General features: G+C 39.6%; 1 long non-coding RNA gene across 1 annotated transcript; it reads left to right on the top strand.

Moving 5' to 3' along the window:
• The first annotated feature begins 2,402 nt into the window (after window positions 1-2,402).
• LOC121024667 (uncharacterized) lies at window positions 2,403-8,435 on the top strand. The gene is made up of 4 exons (XR_005787786.1): window positions 2,403-2,924; window positions 3,413-3,501; window positions 4,596-4,691; window positions 8,120-8,435. It is a non-coding gene; the product is annotated as an uncharacterized LOC121024667 (long non-coding RNA).
• Window positions 8,436-9,314: the final 879 nt, after the last annotated feature.

The raw sequence follows: 9,314 nt of genomic DNA on the forward strand, positions 1-9,314 counted from the left end.
CACCCCCCGTCCCTCTCTCCCCCTCTCTCACCCCCCGTCCCTCTCTCAACCCCCCCTCCCTCACACACCCTCAACCCCCTCTCCCTCCTTCGCCCTACCCCCATTTTGGTTAGGCTACTGTTTGCCCCACATCCTATTTGCCACTTCAGGCAGCCACAATGTTAACCAACAAAACTAGATTGTTTTTTGCTTGGCATACTTCCAGAGCATTCCAAGCTTCTGTCATTTACCACTTTACTTTCAGTAGCAGAGTGTGTATGTATGCATGTATGTATGTGTATGTTTATGTGCCTGTGATCACTTAGTAATTCCCTTGCTTTCTTTTGAATTTAGCAATGTATTTAAAAGTAAGTTTGGGGCACCTGGGTGGCTCAGTTGGTTGAGCGGCCAACTTCGGCTCAGGTCATGATCTCACGGTCCGTGAGTTCGAGCCCCACATCGGGCTCTCAGAGCCTGGAGCCTGTTTCAGATTCTGTGTCTCCCTCTCTCTGACCCTCCTCCATTCATGCTCTGTCTCTCTCTGTCTCAAAAACAAATAAACATTAAAAAAAATTTTTTTTTAAGTAAGTTTAGAAATAATGCCAGTGAAAATGCCAAAATAGGGATCTCCAAAAATTCTTCCTTTATAAAATTACCAAGAATACTGGCAAAAATGATCAGAATCACCTTTTTCAGAACTCTAGAAATTAATCAAAGGCTTTCAGCAATCTGGGGAGCATTTATTTAAGAACATAGGCTGTATTTTGGTAAGAATCATGAACTTTGTGGTATTCTAACTTGCACCATTCCCGTCACACTCTCCTCAGCTCTGTGGCAGCCTTGAAGACCAACATCCTGCAATCATGGAATAAACCAGCCACCTGAGGGCCAATGGAGGGGACAGAATGGGGTTAGAACTCCTTCAAAGGTCTATTCCCAGATAATGTCCTTATTTGATCTATCTAGTGGGTCCCGGCAAGACCCCACTCACAAGACTGTCTTCATTTTGCTTCACTTGGAGCTCCCCCAGCCTTTGCCCTGGGGACATTGGTTGAAGATAGTCAGTCAAAGACAACTGTTGAACATCATGGCTGCCTGAGGTACAGATAATAGTTGAGGCAAAAGAAAAAGTTGTGTTATGAGCTATCCATAGGGAGCTTTGAAAAGTTGAAACCTATTCCTGGGACTCTAGAAGACCACCTGCATATCTAAGGCTGTACACGTGTCTAGGATTTTGCAAACTTAAAGACCTGGAAAGACCTAAAGCTCTCCTCTCTGACCAAACTTGAGGCTCTGCACATAGAAGGAAATGTAGGTTATGGTGGGGTTGTAATCTGCCTGGCTGTGTGAAAAACATGCTCAAGCATGTACATGAAACTCCTTTGTCTCTACTAAGAGACTTACTGGTTCCAGGCATCTGAGGGAATCTCTGTCCTTTTATTAGCTGATCATTATGCTAATCAAGCTGACTACACAAAATAGAGTGTAGAGAATTCCACACTCTGCAAAGAATGGAGACTTTCCACACTTTCCAAAGAATCGAAAAATTTCCACACTCTGCAAAGAATAGAGACTTTACAGAATTTTGAATTAGAAATTCCTAATTAGAATTCAGAAAAGTCACCAAAAAAACCCAACAATAAACCCTGGGGAAAGGGAAAAATCTGATTTGCAGTTGTTATATTATTTTAAAAGCCCAATCTTCAATAAAATACTAAGACATGAAAAGAAACAAGGGCTGTGACCTTCAGAAGAGTTTCTTTGTCTCTTTTCCATCCTCCTATGTGAGACAGGAAGGCTAGAAGGGGCTAAGGTTGTCTTCTTGGCCTTTCCTTAGATCAGACAAGGCTCTGGTAGTTTCTCTTTAGGCTGGGTCTTTCTCACAGAGAACAGAATGCTCTGGGCATATTTCAAACTGGTCTGGCCTTGAGGTCATCGATGTGACACTGAAGTCAGTGACCATGTTTTATTCATTTTTGTATCTTGCAAACTACTTATAGAAATATTAAATAAATACAACCTTAATCTCATTTCCATGACTTCTACTGTGACTATTTATTCAGCATCAGAACATGTACCAACACAAACTGTCAAACAGATCTTTCTTAATTATTTTTGTGGTAATTTTTATAATTTTCATATAGAAAATTCTAATGTTTCATCTAGCTTTTTAAAACAATTTTAATATTTATTTTTGAGAGATAGACAGACAGCAAGTGGGGGAGGGCAGAGAGAGAGAGAGAGACAGAGACAGAGAGAGACACAGAATCTGAAGCAGGCTCCAGGCTCTGAGCTGTCAGCACAGAGCATGATGTGGGGCTCGAACTCACGAACCTTGAGATCATGACCTGAGCCAAAGTCGGCTGTTTAACCGACTGAGCCACCCAGGCTCTCCTCATCTAGAGTTTTAAAACTTTCTATATTTGTTTTTGTTTTTTGGCATTTGTTTCCACCTTCTCAGATTTACTCTACCAGGAAAATGGGTGTATTTTAAATTCACAAATAATATTTGATTGTTTCTTCTGAATCCCATGAAATGATAGTTTGTGGAAATAATTTTTGTCCTGGGTCCTGTGTCAACCTTGCATATTTTAGTCAAATTTTATATTAGAAAACATTTAGCTCTTTGATCATTCTCTTTCTTGCAAAATAAAAAGTATAAGGTGAGACAATCTTCTCTGAGATTATTATCCTGGGATCTTTGATCTTGGTACCCCCATCTTTAAGGAGAACAGCATCTGTTTTTAAGACTCTATAGCCTAGAACCAAGTTCACTGTATTCCCCACCGTACTACTACAATCTCAGAACTACCTGGAATCAGTGTGGAACCAAGTTCATTGTATTCCCCACTCTTCTACACTCACAGGACCACTTGGAATCTGTTGTTTGGGGTTGCCATGGACACGGAGTTCTTATTCCAGTACTAGCTTGTTACCAGCACCAGGTAAAGACCTAAGGGTGGGAGGGTGTCTCTGGACAAAGGCATCCCATCCTCTGCCTTCTATGTTGGCTAATGTTGTCCTTCATCCTCAAAGACAGAAGAATGTCTTGGAGGGCTGAAGGTGGGGGGAAAGGGGCAGGTGGGGGTCTTTGTGGCCATAGATGGCAAGTTTTGCCTTATGCTCAGCAGTGGGGGATTAATAAATGTTCACTTCTTCCCAGAGACCTTCCAGAAAGAACCTCCTCATCCCCAGGGAACCAGAGGTGGAGGGGATGTGAGATGGTGATGTGTGGGCAGGGATGGGGGTGTACTAGGCCAATATAGGACCAAAAAGCAGTAACCTTGTTGCTGGCCAGGAATTGGGACAAGATTTGACTTAACGGGCTTGGTCTGGGGAAATTAAAAATTTTTTAAAAGAAAAAGAAGTTAAAGGCAGTATCCAGGAAAGAATACTGATAATAGGATCTTGAGTAATATTTGCTTCCACTTAGGAAAAGTTGTATTCAAGTCCCAAGATCTGAGTCCTTCTGTGCTCCACCTCCCTTCTGCTGTGGCCCCTTGAAAGCAGCCCTACCTGTAGGTAAGCAGATCTGAGGTTTGCAGGGACAGAGGATCCTTAGATACGTGGCTCTGTCTTGGTCCACATTGGTTTTCCTGGCCACCTCTGGAAAAGAACTTTGGGATTCCTACTCCCACTGTCCATGAGGTGATACCTCTTGAAGATACAGCATTTACAGGTGGCTTGCTCTCAAGCCCAAAACTCAAAATAAAAACTTATGCCCCAATTGATTTATTTATGAAAAAAGTATTTTTCAGTTTGTTTTCATTTTTTTGCTCTTTGCCAAGAATTTAGGGCCTTGTGGCACATTTCAGTCTGCCTATTTGGTAACTTGGAAATGTAATTGGCAATGTCTTATTCTCCAGTGACTTCCAGTTCCCTTGCATGCCACGAATTTGTTATGTGAAATGTTGAAGGACATATCTTTGCTTTACCACTCCTTTGATTTATGCTATGGAATGTTTCAAGATGGAAATATCATAAATCACTATGATGATGTAAATTTGGTTTGAAATTCATTTTATTTCACTTGCCGGGTCCTATGTAGCAAGAGAGCAGTCTTTATTTATTTATTTATTTATTTATTTATTTATTTAAAAAAAATTTTTTTTTCAACGTTTATTTATTTTTGAGACAGAGAGAGACAGAGCATGAACGGGGGAGGGGCAGAGAGAGAGGGAGACACAGAATCGGAAACAGGCTCCAGGCTGTGAACCATCAGCCCAAAGCCTGACGCGGGGCTCGAACTCACGGACCGCGAGATCGTGACCTGGCTGAAGTCGGACGCTTAACCGACTGCGCCACCCAGGCGCCCCAAGAGAGCAGTCTTTAAAGTATTCTGTCTTTGAACTAAACTTAAATTTTATTGAACATTCAAAAAACTTTTTCTTCTATTCCTTGAACTAAAATAAAATACAGAATACATATTTCAGAGGAATGATAAAATTGTACAGTGTTGTAGATCTTATAAGTTGTAGATTCAAGACTTTAGAAAGGCCAATGCATACCTGGTAGGTTCTATGTGTGACTTTCTTCCAAACAGGGCAAGTATCCTATGTATTTTAAAAATCCTGAATATAAAATCATATGTGCTTTTCTTTTCTTTTTTTTTTCAGATTAATTGTAGATTGTGGTTGTCCACAAGACAATACCATGCAGAGATTAAAGAGGAACCCTTTATATCTCTGGTTCATGCATCAAAGAAATAATAAGTAAGTAATAAGATGCAAATTTTACCAAATTTTAAGCACAATTCAAGGTTAATTGAATAGGGAATATATATATATATATATATACCTTCTTTCATAATGAGCGTAAACTATACATAAATGAAATTCGGCAAACTCACAACTTAAAGACACTGTTTTATGCTTACAATTTCCTATACTACTACTGCTTAGACAGTATGCCATTAACAATATGCATATGCCAGTTACAGTCACTTTAAGCTTTCCCTCTAGGACAGCTGGATGCCCTTATGGAGATGCTCTGTCCATGGCTGGTGGGGATGACCATTTTGAGATGATCATTGCAAGGGCTTCCATTGTCCCATTTCAATCAATACTTGAAACACTGTAAATTACCACAGGGAGGGTCACAAATTTTTATTAGCAATGAGTGGCTTATAAATCAGTATGGTGGATATTAGAAACATGACTATTCAAGATCTGTGAATTGGTTAAAATAAATAATAATTGTAACTATCTTGAAGGTTGAGGACCAATTGAAATATTTGTGAAGCATGAGGACAATATCTGGCACTTAGTAAATACCATTTAAATGTTTGTTAGATGAAACATCACTTTTGATATTTTCTTTAATTTGGGGAAATTTATTTTAAAAAAAAAATATATATATATATTTTGTTATCTAGAGTCCAGGTGTTAGAGATCTGTTTTTACCCTTTATATCAACTGGTTTTTCTTTTGTGGTCTCTTCTTTTTTCTGGGGATTTCTCAACCTCCTCTTCCAACTCTGGATTAACTTGCTTTCGACATGTATCCAAATTACTGTTTATGCCATGAAGTGATTCTTTATTTCAACAATTTGACTTTTACATTTAAGATATCCTCTTGGGTTTTTCAATACGATTTCTTATTCTTATTTCATGTTACTAACATCTTCCCTTGTATCTTTAAGTGTATTTCTCATGTTTACTTAAAAATCTTGTTCATGAGAAAGAATGAAATGTGGCCTTCTGTAGCAATGTGGATGGAACTGGAGAGTGTTATGCTAAGTGAAATAAGTCACACAGAGAAAGACAGATATACCATATGTTTTCACTCTTATGTGGATCCTGAGAAACTTAACGGAAGACCATGGGGGAGGGGAAGGAAAAAAAGTTAGGGAGGGAAAACCATAAAAGACTCTTAAAAACTGAGAACAATCTGAGGGTTGATGGGGGGTGGGAGGGAGGGGAGGGTGGGTGATGGGTATTGAGGAGGGCACTTGATGGGATGAGCACTGGGTGTTGTATGGAAACCAACTTGACAATAAATTTCATGTTAAAAAAAAAACCTTGTTCAGTATATTCCAATAGTTCTGTTTCAGATGGTATATGTTGTTCAGTTTGTTGTGTCTCTTTTTCAGTCGTACTCATCAGGTATCTAACTATTTTGATTTGTGAGCTCATATTCCTTGTGGCCATTGAGCCCTCTGACTGGTAAATTGTATTAGGGAAGGACTGAAGATTTTCTTGGGAAAATCTCAATCTGTGGCTGTTGTCTCAGCAAAATTATTAATAACATCCTTTTCACTTTCAAAAGTATCCTGGGTTGGGTGACATTTTATATAGTAACTGTTGTTGAAAGCTAGGACCTAAGGTATGTTTTTCTCAGTAAATTTAACATGAAGGGAGGTGATAGCCTGGGGACAGAGACTCTGCATAATGGTGAAACACTGTGATCCAGGTAATTTCTCTTGTCAAGATATGCTACCTTTAAGGTCTTGGACAAAAGCAGCATTGGAGAAGGCAGACTTCTAGGTTGTTCACCTGGGACTTTTGGAGGTAAAAGGGTGGAAGAGTGAAGGCCCAAGGATTGCTCTTTAGCCCTTCCCTGTTTTCATCAGCTAACCTAATGCCAATGAAAATTTTTTTTATCTTAGAGTGAGAGAAACCATGTGAGTGGGGGAGAGGGATGGGGGGAGGGAGAGAGAGAGACAGAGAGAGAGAAAACCTTAAGCAGTTTCCATGCTCAGTGCAGAGCCCAACAAAGGGCTTGATCCCACAAACCTGGGATCATGACCTGAACAAAATCAAGAATTAGATGCTCAACTGACTGAACTACCCAGGTGCCATAATGCTACCCAAATTTTATCCTAACTACATCTGGGTAGTGGCTTCTGGTTTCTACTGAGAATGGCAGTTATTGTCTCCAAGAAACTCAGAGGAAAAGCAAGAAAAGATCTTAAAAATTTCCCTCCCGCGAAGCCCCTCAAGACTGCCTGTATCAGACTTTTTCCTCAGTCTGTCCACCACAGGAGACAGCTCTCAGTCTTCTGGCTTCTCCCAGGGTTTCTGTTATTGTTAGTTTTTTAAATCCATACTTCAGTTTGACTTCTATAGTTTTGGGAGGAAGACTCTCCTATGGATAGGAATCCAAGATTTCCCAGGAAATTATGGAAATTTAGTACTTTGAGAATCTTGAAGTGTTTTTGAAATTTATGATTTTTTTCCATGTTGTTTGTCACATTGGTATTTTTGGTATAACATTTGGTGAAGAGGGAAGGCTTCCTAAAAACCAGTAATGTTTGTGATATGATGAACATACAGCATGATTTTATGACCTGGACAAATGTAAAGTGCATTTTCAATGTGTCTTATTTTACAGATGAGAAATTTAAATTGTAGAGAAATTAAGTTATCCAAGCCAGTGGTTTGGTGGTGAGGAGTCTTGACTTTGGATAATTTAACCAGATACCTTTTCGTAAAATGAATTGAAAGAAAAAGAAACCATTCTGAATACCTGTTTGTTTGTTTGTTTGTTTGTTTTGAGTGAGAGAGAGAGAGAGAGCATAGGGAAAGGGGGGGAGAGAGAGAGGGAGAGAGAGAGAATCCCAAGCAGGCCCTGCACTGTCAGCACAGATCCCAATGCAGGCTCAATCTCATGTACCATGAGATTATGACCTGAGTTGAAATCAGGAGTCACTTAACCAACTAAGCCACCCAGGTGCCCCATTATTTAGGCAATTCTTGACCTACCTACTAGTTTGTTCTCTACCAAATGGTGATCAGGGACTAGTCCTTGAAACTGGAATATTTATTGTTGTGGCATTTTCTTTATCTCTGTATACTTTCATTAGTTATTATCTGGATCTCCCTCCCCATCCTTTTGCTCAGATCATTCCTATTTCCCAAACTGATTCCAGAATATGTGAATGGTTGACAAAATGGAGAAGGAGGTTTAATCACAAAACTTATACCTCCCCTAATTCTTCCCTTCTCTTTCCAGTGGGCAGACACACGCACAGCCAAGAGGCTATCTTAGAGGCCTCATTGCTGTACCCTGACAATGTTTCTGTCATTTTGTCATGTTTCCTCATGATTTTACTTTTCTTGTCATAAAATTCTGTCATGAAGAAGAAACTGATTGCTTTCCAGAATGTCTGAATTTATTTTTTGTATGTTTTTACCCTTTAGCAGAATTATGGATTCCTCTGACAACAGTGATGACCATGGGTGAGTTGACTTGACTGATCTGAGTGCTGAAAGGTATTAGAGAGCATTGGTGGCAATAAGAGGTTTCCATAAGAGACTGTAAGCTTCTGTAAATAACTGTCTTTCTTTTGGGGTCTAAGTCGGGGGGATAAAAGGAAGAACATGTCAGAAGAGGGAGACTTCCTACTCATAATTTATGACCCTTAGTAACCAGAAGCCAGAGTTTCTTAGGATACTCTCATAATATATGTGTGTGAGACTCTGCTAGAGTAGAGCAGGTAAAGAGAGGATCCTATTATTTGAGCGAGAGGTGGCAGTGGACAGGTAACTGTGGAGCTCTCAGAAAAGGATGGAGCTCATAGACCTTGGTCTGTCCCCTTTCCCTCCAGAGGTTTACAATCATCTGAAGCTGGTGTTTCAGATATAAACCCATCATTATATTTGAGGAAACCCCTGACTCAAGCTTGCAGTTATTTGAACCAAACTCAAGAACAGAAGAGACTTACATGACACACGAAGAGTAAGGATACAGTGAAGAAACTTGATATCAGGAAATAAGCTGAAAGGCTGTATACCTACAAAATGAAGCTATATTTTGAAGTAAATTCCACCTCAGTGCAGTTTCAGGAGAAGTGAATTTAGCAGTAAAGAATTGTACTTGCCTTGATTTGTTAGGTTTTTTTGATTTGTTAAGCCAGAGATTTTCATTACTACTATTAAAAAAAAAAAAACATTTCTAATGGACAAATTCCTGAACACTCACACTCTTCCAAAACTCAATCAGGAGGAAATAGAAAGCTTGAACAGACCCATCACCAGCGAAGAAATTGAATCGGTTATCAAAAATCTCCCAACAAATAAGAGTCCAGGACCAGATGGCTTCCCAGGGGAGTTCTACCAGACGTTTAAAGCAGAGATAATACCTATCCTTCTCAAGCTATTCCAAGAAATAGAAAGGGAAGGAAAACTTCCAGACTCATTCTATGAAGCCAGTATTACTTTGATTCCTAAACCAGACAGAGACCCAGTAAAAAAAGAGAACTACAGGCCAATATCCCTGATGAATATGGATGCCAAAATTCTCAATAAGATACTAGCAAATCGAATTCAACGGCATATAAAAAGAATTGTTCACCATGATCAAGTGGGATTCATTCCTGGGATGCAGGGCTGGTTC

This window comes from Herpailurus yagouaroundi, unplaced genomic scaffold (genome assembly GCF_014898765.1).
Source record: "Herpailurus yagouaroundi ecotype Mexico unplaced genomic scaffold, PumYag 66706, whole genome shotgun sequence".
Classification (NCBI taxonomy): Eukaryota; Metazoa; Chordata; class Mammalia; order Carnivora; family Felidae; genus Herpailurus; species Herpailurus yagouaroundi.